Source organism: Poromitra crassiceps (genome assembly GCF_964638095.1).
Source record: "Poromitra crassiceps genome assembly, chromosome: 21".
NCBI lineage: Eukaryota > Metazoa > Chordata > Actinopteri > Beryciformes > Melamphaidae > Poromitra > Poromitra crassiceps.
This window is the reverse complement of record NC_139638.1, coordinates 27,586,487-27,597,278: the sequence shown is the minus strand read 5'-3', so window position 1 is coordinate 27,597,278 and position 10,792 is coordinate 27,586,487.

Sequence of the window (10,792 nt, the reverse complement as noted above, 5' to 3'; positions counted from 1 at the left end):
TATTTGCTCATTTAAATGTTCCTTCTGCTAAAAGCAACATTCAGAGAAAATCGTCCTGAAAGTTTGTGAACGAGCTTGGTTTAGTTCGCTAACAAATGATAGTTTGTAAAGATCCTACATTAACTCATTGAGTGCCAGCCACTTTTGGAGAACGGACGCTCCCAGTGCCAGAGTTTTCAGAGCGTTTTCAGTGATTTCTCGAGGCCCACAGAATATTGTGTGATATTACTATGTAAACACCGAACACGCAAAAAGAACAAGGAGACTCTATTGTATCATCAGCAAAAAAAAGTTTATTGATACCATTTTCCGTTCTTTAGTTATGAGCCGGAGAAGATAGGTTGTTTTCAGCGTTTTCAGGCATTTCAAATTATAAGCTGAGATATTCAGCCTTTTGTGAAATGCAGCATTTCAAGCACATTCACTGACTCTAGATACGGTAATATTTTCTGATGTAGTGATGTGGTGTAGTTGTGTCCTGCCCTGGTCCTGCCCTGCGTGCCCCACCCCCCCTCCCCCCCCCCTCCCCCCCCCTCAGCTGAAAACTCCTCCCCACACTAGTAACACACAGCCTCGCACCAAGCGTCTCTAGGAAGCCTGGGAAGCGCCGCCTCCCAGGCAGCGCAACATGGAGAAGCCACACGCGGACTGCAGTGAAAGGTTTGGCTTTTCAGTGTCGCGCTGCTGCTTTTCTAGCGGCTAATCATGTGGAGAAACTATGCTGACAGACAGACAGAGGCAGAAGGACTCAGTTGTGTGCGCGGATTGACTGTGTTCGCACGCACCGTCAGTTGCAGCCAGAACAATCTACATGGCTCTGGATTGCAGCATGAGCGGGTTCTCTTTCATCAAGGCTAATTCAGGCTGTGTATTCCTGACATTTCTGTAATCTGGAGAGCACTGTCGCCACCTAAGGGTTCTGTAAAATAGGTTATAGACCTCCAATAGCTACTATAGTTGTACAGGAGCTGCGGAAGGCTTTGATCGACGTCCCACCGTCAAAAAACGCATTGGACGTCGAAGGACGTCCGTGGCACTCTACGTCACTATTTAATTGGACGTCGAAGGACGTCCATGGCATTCAATGAGTTAAAACTGTTGTTTGTTATATTGAGTGTGTTCTTCAACAACTCGTTTAATATGAAAAACAAACAAACAAATTATCTAGATTTGTGCGATTTCACGGTTGCCTGCTTGTTACTCCTTTTATCAGACCATTTTACATTTAGATATTCATAACCCCAATTGAGACACAGAACACTGATACATTATGAGAGCTTCTCCTTATGGCTCAGTAGTATCTTATAAAACATAAAGACCATATACTTCAGCTTATCTTGGGTTGTTCACATGCATGTACCCTGTGCCCTTTCTCTCTGTGCCAGATACAATTTTCCCCATGTCTGCAGTAAGTGTCAGTCATCTGCTTTAGCGAGGAGCCTGAGCCACTGGAGCTGCAAAGTCAACCTCTTCCACTGTGATGTCAAATAAACACACACACACACACACACACACACACACACACACACACACACACACACACACACACACACACCACACCACACACACACACACACCTACACACACCTACACACACACACACACACACACACACACACACACACACACACACACACACACACACACACACACACACACACACACACACACACACACACACACACACCAGATGTCTCCAAGGAAGCCCCAGGCATCAGGTCTCAGCCTTGATGCCAGTTCGACATGGTGGCCAAGTTCAGTATTGCAAGTCACATGATGCCCCGTGGGCCAAATTTTTTTTCTCCCTGGAGCTCCATGAACGCGCCTCTAACAGGCCACGGGAGCGCTCGGTGCCCATTCATCACTACAGAACATATAGAACATCCTGGGTCTTCCTGGGTCTTCCTGGATCCTCCTGGGTCCTCGCTTCATCCACTCTTCTTATTCCTGACTCTCAGCTTTGTCTGAAGATGTGATGGCTGGAAGCAGATCCAGGCAGCGCTGGTCCAGGAACGTCTGACAGCCAGGCTAATACCAGGAAGGAGGTGCCAGGCTGGAATGTTATGGAATCACCTGGCTTTCCTGAATCCTGAGGGAAAACGTTTGAACACTCGAAGATCGCAGACACTCATAAACAACGGCTGAATGGAGGGATTTGTCCATAATCCTGTATTGATCCTTCCTAGACACAGCTTTCTGCCATACCTACAGACTCACCGGCTGCATGGCCCCGCGCCACATCCAACTAGAGAAGCGCTAAATACCAGTTGAGGCCAATTTGTGGCAGATTGAATGACTCAGAGTGGAGTCGTTATGCCGGGGTCAAGGATCGGCCATTTTGTTTGTCAGCGGCTTCCTGAAGAAAGCAACAAATATGGCGATGGGATATGAATCCATCTCGTCACGGAACGTTCAAAAAAGAAGTGTTGGAGAACTGCAAAAAATGAGCAATCTGTCTCTAAAGTGGGATCGATTTTCTGTTCGTTATGTCTTAACATCCTATGAATTACAGCGGAATTAATTGGTCTGGTTTTTGGAAATACAACGCATTGATTAGTTGTCTGATAACTTTTTAACGTTTTCCATTTGATGTTAGTTTTGCAGTGCTGCTGCAGTGCTGCTGCAGTGCTGCTGCAGTGCTGCTGCAGTGCTGCTGCAGTGCTGCTGCAGTGCGGCAGTAAAAGTGGCATCTTTCATGATTTAAATGTTCTCTTTGTTCTTAACAAAAGCCCCCCCGCATAAAAAAAGACCCAAACACCCAAAGACTAAACACTGCTGTCGTGCTGTGGCAGCAGTGCTGCTGTCGTGCTGTGGCAGCAGTGCTGCTGTCGTGCTGTGGCAGCAGTGCAGACACGCCTTTTGTCCCCAACTGCACAAGCGGTCCACAATCAGCTGATTTGACTGTAATGTAACTGTAATGTAAGTCAGTGGTCCCCAACCACCAGGCCGCGGACCGGTACCGGGCCGCAACACATTTGGTACCGGGCCGCGAGCCGGTCCATTTTTTTCCCTTCATAAACATAGGCTATAATATTATAGGCTGTGTGTGGTAGTTGAAACATAGTTTCAAGTTGACGTTTATTTATGTTTGCAGTTGTAGGCTAGATACAAAACACAACACAAAAGGCTGTTATTTACCCTTTGTCGCCACCTGGTGAGTAAATATATATGTAACTAAAACCATTTAAAATTGACAACCGGTCCACGACTTTTTTTTCCATGTATCTGCCGGTCCTTGGCACAAAAAAGGTTGGGAACCCCTGATGTAAGTTGTCCCCAATTTTGACTTAAGCGAAACCCACACTTTAATAATAATTAAGTGGTGGCACTGCCAACCATGTGGCACTGAGCAGGGGCTGTTAATCCACCTTAAGGTGCTTTATGTAATGCTGCCTCACACATGTATTCAGTTTGTTGCTACAGGTGGGCATAATGTATGTGCGGTTGTCTGTAGGTGTGCGTGCGTGCGTGTGTGTGTGCGTGCGTGTGTGTGTGTGTGTGTGTGTGTGTGAGAGAGAGTGAGAGTGTCTGTGTGTGTGTGTGTGTGTGTGTGTGTGTGTGTATGTATGTGTTTGTGAGAGAGAGAGAGAGAGAGAGAGAGAGAGAGAGAGAGAGAGAGAGAGAGAGAGAGAGAGAGAGAGAGAAAGAGAACGCTGTTGATCCTTCTTTTCCAGCGCTGTATAAGTGGCACAATCGTGCTTTGTGCCAGACTGCTGAACTGAACGGACTTCCCAGATAGCGTTCGCTCTGTCCCGGAGTGACGAGACGTGGCCATGCAGGAGCTGTCACTCAGGTGTGGCTGTCAGGAGCTGCTGTCACTCAGGTGTGGCTGTCAGGAGCTGCTGTCACTCAGGTGTGGCTGTGAGAAGCTGCTGTCACTCAGGTGTGGCTGTCAGAAGCTGCTGTCACTCAGGTGTGGCTGTCAGAAGCTGCTGTCACTCAGGTGTGGCTGTCAAGAGCTGCTGTCACTCAGGTGTGGCTGTGAGAAGCTGCTGTCACTCAGGTGTGGCTGTCAGAAGCTGCTGTCACTCAGGTGTGGCTGTCAGGAGCTGCTGTCACTCAGGTGTGGCTGTCAGAAGCTGCTGTCACTCAGGTGTGGCTGTGAGAAGCTGCTGTCACTCAGGTGTGGCTGTCAGAAGCTGCTGTCACTCAGGTGTGGCTGTGAGAAGCTGCTGTCACTCAGGTGTGGCTGTCAGAAGCTGCTGTCACTCAGGTGTGGCTGTCAGAAGCTGCTGTCACTCAGGTGTGGCTGTCAGAAGCTGCTGTCACTCAGGTGTGGCTGTGAGAAGCTGCTGTCACTCAGGTGTGGCTGTCAGAAGCTGCTGTCACTCAGGTGTGGCTGTGAGAAGCTGCTGTCACTCAGGTGTGGCTGTCAGGAGCTGCTGTCACTCAGGTGTGGCTGTCAGGAGCTGCTGTCACTCAGGTGTGGCTGTCAGGAGCTGCTGTCACTCAGGTGTGGCTGTCAGGAGCTGCTGTCACTCAGGTGTGGCTGTGAGAAGCTGCTGTCACTCAGGTGTGGCTGTCAGAAGCTGCTGTCACTCAGGTGTGGCTGTCAGAAGCTGCTGTCACTCAGGTGTGGCTGTCAGGAGCTGCTGTCACACAGGTGTGGCTGTGAGAAGCTGCTGTCACTCAGGTGTGGCTGTCAGAAGCTGCTGTCACTCAGGTGTGGCTGTCAGAAGCTGCTGTCACTCAGGTGTGGCTGTCAGAAGCTGCTGTCACTCAGGTGTGGCTGTCAGAAGCTGCTGTCACTCAGGTGTGGCTGTCAGGAGCTGCTGTCACTCAGGTGTGGCTGTCAGGAGCTGCTGTCACTCAGGTGTGGCTGTCAAGAGCTGCTGTCACTCAGGTGTGCCTGTCAGGAGCTGCTGTCACTCAGGTGTGGCTGTCAGGAGCTGCTGTCACTCAGGTGTGGCTGTCAGGAGCTGCTGTCACTCAGGTGTGGCTGTCAGGAGCTGCTGTCACTCAGGTGTGGCTGTCAGGAGCTGCTGTCACTCAGGTGTGGCTGTCAGGAGCTGCTGTCACTCAGGTGTGGCTGTCAGGAGCTGCTGTCACTCAGGTGTGGCTGTCAGAAGCTGCTGTCACTCAGGTGTGGCTGTCAGGAGCTGCTGTCACTCAGGTGTGGCTGTCAGGAGCTGCTGTCACTCAGGTGTGGCTGTCAGGAGCTGCTGTCACTCAGGTGTGGCTGTCAGGAGCTGCTGTCACTCAGGTGTGGCTGTGAGAAGCTGCTGTCACTCAGGTGTGGCTGTGAGAAGCTGCTGTCACTCAGGTGTGGCTGTCAGGAGCTGCTGTCACTCAGGTGTGGCTGTCAGGAGCTGCTGTCACTCAGGTGTGGCTGTCAGGAGCTGCTGTCACTCAGGTGTGGCTGTGAGAAGCTGCTGTCACTCAGGTGTGGCTGTGAGAAGCTGCTGTCACTCAGGTGTGGCTGTGAGAAGCTGCTGTCACCACCTGGCTGAGTGAGTGTGTGGAGGAGCACTGGAGGAACTGTGAATGGGATTAGACTTTAGAGTGAGGCAGTTTGAGGTGGAAATCCTTCAGACCCACACTTAACGGGAAATTCATGACTCGACGCAGCTGTTGTGAACAGCGCAAGTATAATGCTATAATGTAGATGGGGAGATAACAGGAGCGAAAAAACAAGCGTTTACCAAGTATCTGCACGACATTCTCTCCTTGGGCTAACTGCTAGTCGTTAAAATCCTAATTGACTCATTTTGCTGGGGACTCCCCTCCCCTGCGACCCCCTCGTCAAGCTGAAGTTGGAGTATATATACTGTCGCTCTAGTCCCAAGTGGAGGCTGACGTCGTAGCGTGTTTCCAGCTTAAGATCTGACCGGCTGTGTAGGAGTGAAAGGCCTTCAGCTGTGTTTGACAGTAGTTCACCAGGAAGCAGACATGTTGGTAATGATATGCGTAAACTTACAAATGTAGCAAGTGTCCCTCCTTTCACCAGTGTTGGTTACTTTCAAAATATAATATACTACATATTACTTATTACTTTCATTTGAAAGTAATACGTTACTTTACAATATTACTGTCTGTGTAGAGTAACTTGTTACTTATTACACTACTTTTGTATTACTTTCACCAAAATAACAGCAGCAGTAGCAGAATGACATCGCTGCCCCGGAACCATCCCGAAAAATAATTTAAACCGCCTTGAAGTCAGTGTAAACAATCCAAAATTCTAAATGTTATTCTTTTCCTTTGTTATTGTCACCTATAGTGGTTATTTGCATAAAAACACAGTTTGATTAGGAAATGATTGTATCTTTTTTATGTGCTTTGATTTAATCAAATGTAACTCAATTTGTAACTTGAGTTACTTGACAAAGTAACTGGTATAATATTACTGAAATCCTATAAGTAATAAGTTATTTTTCTGAGTTACTACTAAAAGTAATATATTACATGTAATATGTTACTTTTGTAACGATGCCTGCTTAGTGAACATCTGCTGTACTTCTGACTCCATCAACATCACTTGCTTTCAGCCATTGAGACTTGAAGAACATACTGTAATTAGTGGGTTGGGAGACCCTATTCACCTTATGTAGCCCCGCCCACTTGACCCAGGTGTGTTATGACTTCCTGTTCAAAACACCGTCTGTTTTACCTGCTCACTAGTACTGTACTGTCACAGGAAGTGTCAACACAATAGGAAGTAACTAAATAATAGCATCACTAATTTGGTGTTGTGGTCAAGCACTGGTCGAATGTAGGCTAGTCGAACAAAGTGACAACAGATCCCACTTAAAATCTACCAAATATGATCTTGTCACCCATCAGTAAAGCTCCAGTTGCAAATGAAGTAGGCTACAGTAGATAGAAACAGGTTGGATCAAATGAAGTAGGCTACAGTAGATAGAAACAGGTTGGATCAGAAATGATGTTAAATGTTGGATGTTTCCATTAACTTAGGGTAAATATTTGAGACCAGGCTTAAAGCCAGCGTGTAACAGACCGTTATTAGTTCAAATAAATACATTGTAATTAAAAAAAATAAAAATTGACCAATGCCACAAAAAAAGTAGTGATCCGCAACTTTTTTTTAACACAATAAGCTCCATTATTGCTGTTATTGTTTGACATTATCAAACTTATTTGACAAAAAATAGTATTATATGATATAATATAAAAAATATTGTTATTATTATTGTTAGTGTTATTGTTAGTTATAATAATAATAATAATAATAATAATAATAATAATAATAATAATAATAATAATAATAATAATTATTATTATTATTATTATTAGCTTCTTGGCTCTAATGCTCTGTGTGTTTATTGGCTTGTTGCTCACATGCAACACTTTGCAATGCACGCTGCATAGGAGAAGACATGCATTATTTAGGCTGCACAGAGCCTGCAGAGTCGTGCGAATGGGAAAATACAGTATGAAGTTGTAAAGCAGGCAGCAGCACAGTAAGTTAAACATGCATGAGGTGGGTGTGTGCATGGTGTACACACATACATACATAACATACACATACCAAGAAGTCACAGTCACTCAGTCACCCTGCAGCACCGCCTGGCGCATAGGGCAGCAATGAACGCTCGACTGTGACTAAAGTGGCTGTGGTTTTCTAACTGTCGTGGCTCAAGTCAAGTGAAAAAAAAAACTTTATATCAATTCTCTCAACAACACTGAGCTACCACGGCACTTTGCTGTTAACAGGTGTTTTTACCGTCAAGACAATGTAGTCGACTCACTCCAAACCACGCGTCCTCCCGACCCCCACCCCTCCAACCCTCCACCCCTCCACCCGAGCACCTATAAAACGCTACAGTACAGTAGCACACTTGTTAGCCGTAGCCGCCCGTCGCAGCAGTTACGCAACAAGCGCCGCCCCCTGTGGTCAGTCGGGGGAACTCGGCAAGTGGCCGCGGTGGCGACCAACTGGCATGCTGCACCACTGGTTTTATAGGAGGAGAAGGCTGAGAAGTTAGCATTCCTGCTCTCGCAACACCACGCTAACGATATGAAACAACGGCATGTGTGGGGAAAGTAAGACATGAGCAATCAATGGCTGATGATGATGATACGATGAAAATGTCGGGTAAACAGCCATGCTACCTACGCATGTGTCTCTCTGTACTATATCAGTGTGTGTGTGTGTGTGTGTGTGAGAGAGAGAGATAGAAGAGAAGGGAGAGAGAGAGAGAGCGAGGGAGGACAAAGGCCGGAGTGTGACGCCCAGTCGAAAACGTGCGCTTGTTGCATTCTCGCTTTGTTCCATGAGCTCACAGTTGTGGCAGATGCAGCAGAGAAGCGGGTGGGAGGCAGCAGCTGTTTTGGCCCCTCGGCTGCTCTCCAGTTACAAGTTGCTGGCAGGGGCCTGCACACGGGATGGGCAGAGAGAGGGGCACGTCGTCCCAAGCCCTTAGCAAGCGTTTGTTCTCCGAGGGTGGGCACAGAGAGTCCTCCTCAGACCCCTACCCCCCCATCAGTACTCTTGGCATAGGAAGAGAGGGACGTGGACCGAAGGTGTCAAAGAGAGGAGGGACTGGTGACAAGACATAGCGCACAGCTGGTCCCACTCTGCTAGTACGCATGGCGCCATTAACGACCCTAGCTGGCTGCGGAGGAGGCTGTTAGTTAGCCAGCGCAGCACCAGCACGGCACTTTGGAAAACGCATCGATTGTGTTTGTCAGTTGGTAGTCAGGTCAGATAAGAATCACATCGCAAACCACTTGAATTGTTGGTTTGATTTAACTGAGACGTATTGACTATTTGTGCAGTATTGCAATGCATGCTGACATGTGGTAGGAGGAGGATAATAACAAGACCTCATTATATTGCATAAGGCAATGAAAAGCACAGGTTTTTAGGACAAGAATAAACAAACGTATAGCGCCCCCTAGCTGCTTGACTCAGTGCCATTCAGAACAGCGTTAATAGAAACACTCCGGTGGCTACCGGAGCTGAGCGCGCCCACTCTAGTCAAACCGCTTCAAATCGCGTCAAGAGAGCAGATCGAGCTGGCAGGAAGTCAGACACAGGAAATACATGCAGAGAAGATAATCAAATTTGAAAAATAACGGGGCCATAGCTAGGGATAGGAAGGTGGTAGAGAGTCAGGGGTACGAGGGGGGTGGGTAGGGGGAATGGCTAGGCCGGAGGCGGTGCGAGTGGGAGTGGGGGTGGTGCCAAAAAAGCTGAATGGGCTTAACCCATTGATACCTGATGCAGCATTTGCGTGTACTGTATATCCCTAATTTGTGTGTGTATCCCTTTAAGACGCGGTTCGCGGTCTTAAAGGGATACACACACAAATGCTGCCTCGGGTATCAATGGGTTAAAGGAGAACTTCACCGGAAAACAATGCTGATTTATTTTGACACATGAGCTCACACATATCCTGAAAACTGTCAACAGTTTAGCAGCTTGACAGTTTGAGTTGAGCTGATTTGAGTGAAGTTGTGGACCAGCGATGACATGACTGACATGACTCAACATGGTTTTTCGGTCAAATACTTAAAGGTTTGTGCTTGTTTAAGCTTAAATGGACTCCTGCATTGCAAGTAATGTTTAGTTTGATTGTGTATGCTCCAAACTTGACAAATCACTGCATGCAAACACCGATAATAATTTGCACTCTACCAGCTCCAACATGACTGACCTGTTCTTTAACACCTCCAAGTTTTCTCCACACACTTTAGTTTCCATTTGTCTTAGTGCTGCTTCATTGGTCTTCCAGGTAGTCTGATATAGACTGATTTTATAGTTAGTTTGTTATAAAACCATGATCACACTAAACTAGACATACACATTGCTCTTTTATAAACTAGTCTGATATAGATTAAATTTATAGTTAGTTTGTTACAAAACCAAGATCACACTAAACTAGACATACACATTGCTCTTTTATAAACTAGTCTGATATAGATTAAATTTATAGTTAGTTTGTTACAAAACCAAGATCACACTAAACTAGACATACACATTGCTCTTTTATAAACTAGTCTGATATAGACTGATTTTATAGTTAGTTTGTTACAAAACCAAGATCAGACTAAACTAGACATACACATTGCTCTTTTATAAACTAGTCTGATATAGATTAAATTTATAGTTAGTTTGTTACAAAACCAAGATCACACTAAACTAGACATACACATTGCTCTTGTATAAACTAGTCTGATATAGATTAAATTTATAGTTAGTTTGTTACAAAACCAAGATCACACTAAACTAGACATACACATTGCTCTTTTGTGTTGTCTAACTATCTTGTGTGAAGTTTCGCCATGGAGCGAGCAGGAGGCTTTGGAGGTGGAGACAGACTAATGAGATGCTGCTGCCAACAACTTTCCATTCATCACAGCCAATAGTCAAGAGGGCAACAGAAAACAACAGAACACAACTGACAGAAGATCAACACTTTTCCATGCAGTCAGAGTGGATTTATTAGTGTGAACTGACTGACTGACTGACTGACTGACTGACTGACTGATTGACTGACTGACTGACTGACTGACTGACTGATTGACTGACTGACTGACTGACTGACTGACTGACTGACTGACTGCAGGCATTCTCTTGTGTGAGAAGTAGGCTACGCTAGTGCTACGCTAAGTAGTGCTACTCGGTCCACAGTAGGGTGACCAGACCTCCGCGATTTCCGGGGACAGTCCCCGTTTTTGGTGACCTGTCCCCGGCTGGGAGCCGTACCCGGAAATGTCCCCGATTGTCTACTCCTCCTCGTCCACAGCCGACAGTACTGTCTTTCAGAGGCTCTGTAGCGGGCTAATTTAAAAAAATATAATGAAGAACTGATATCATTATGAAACT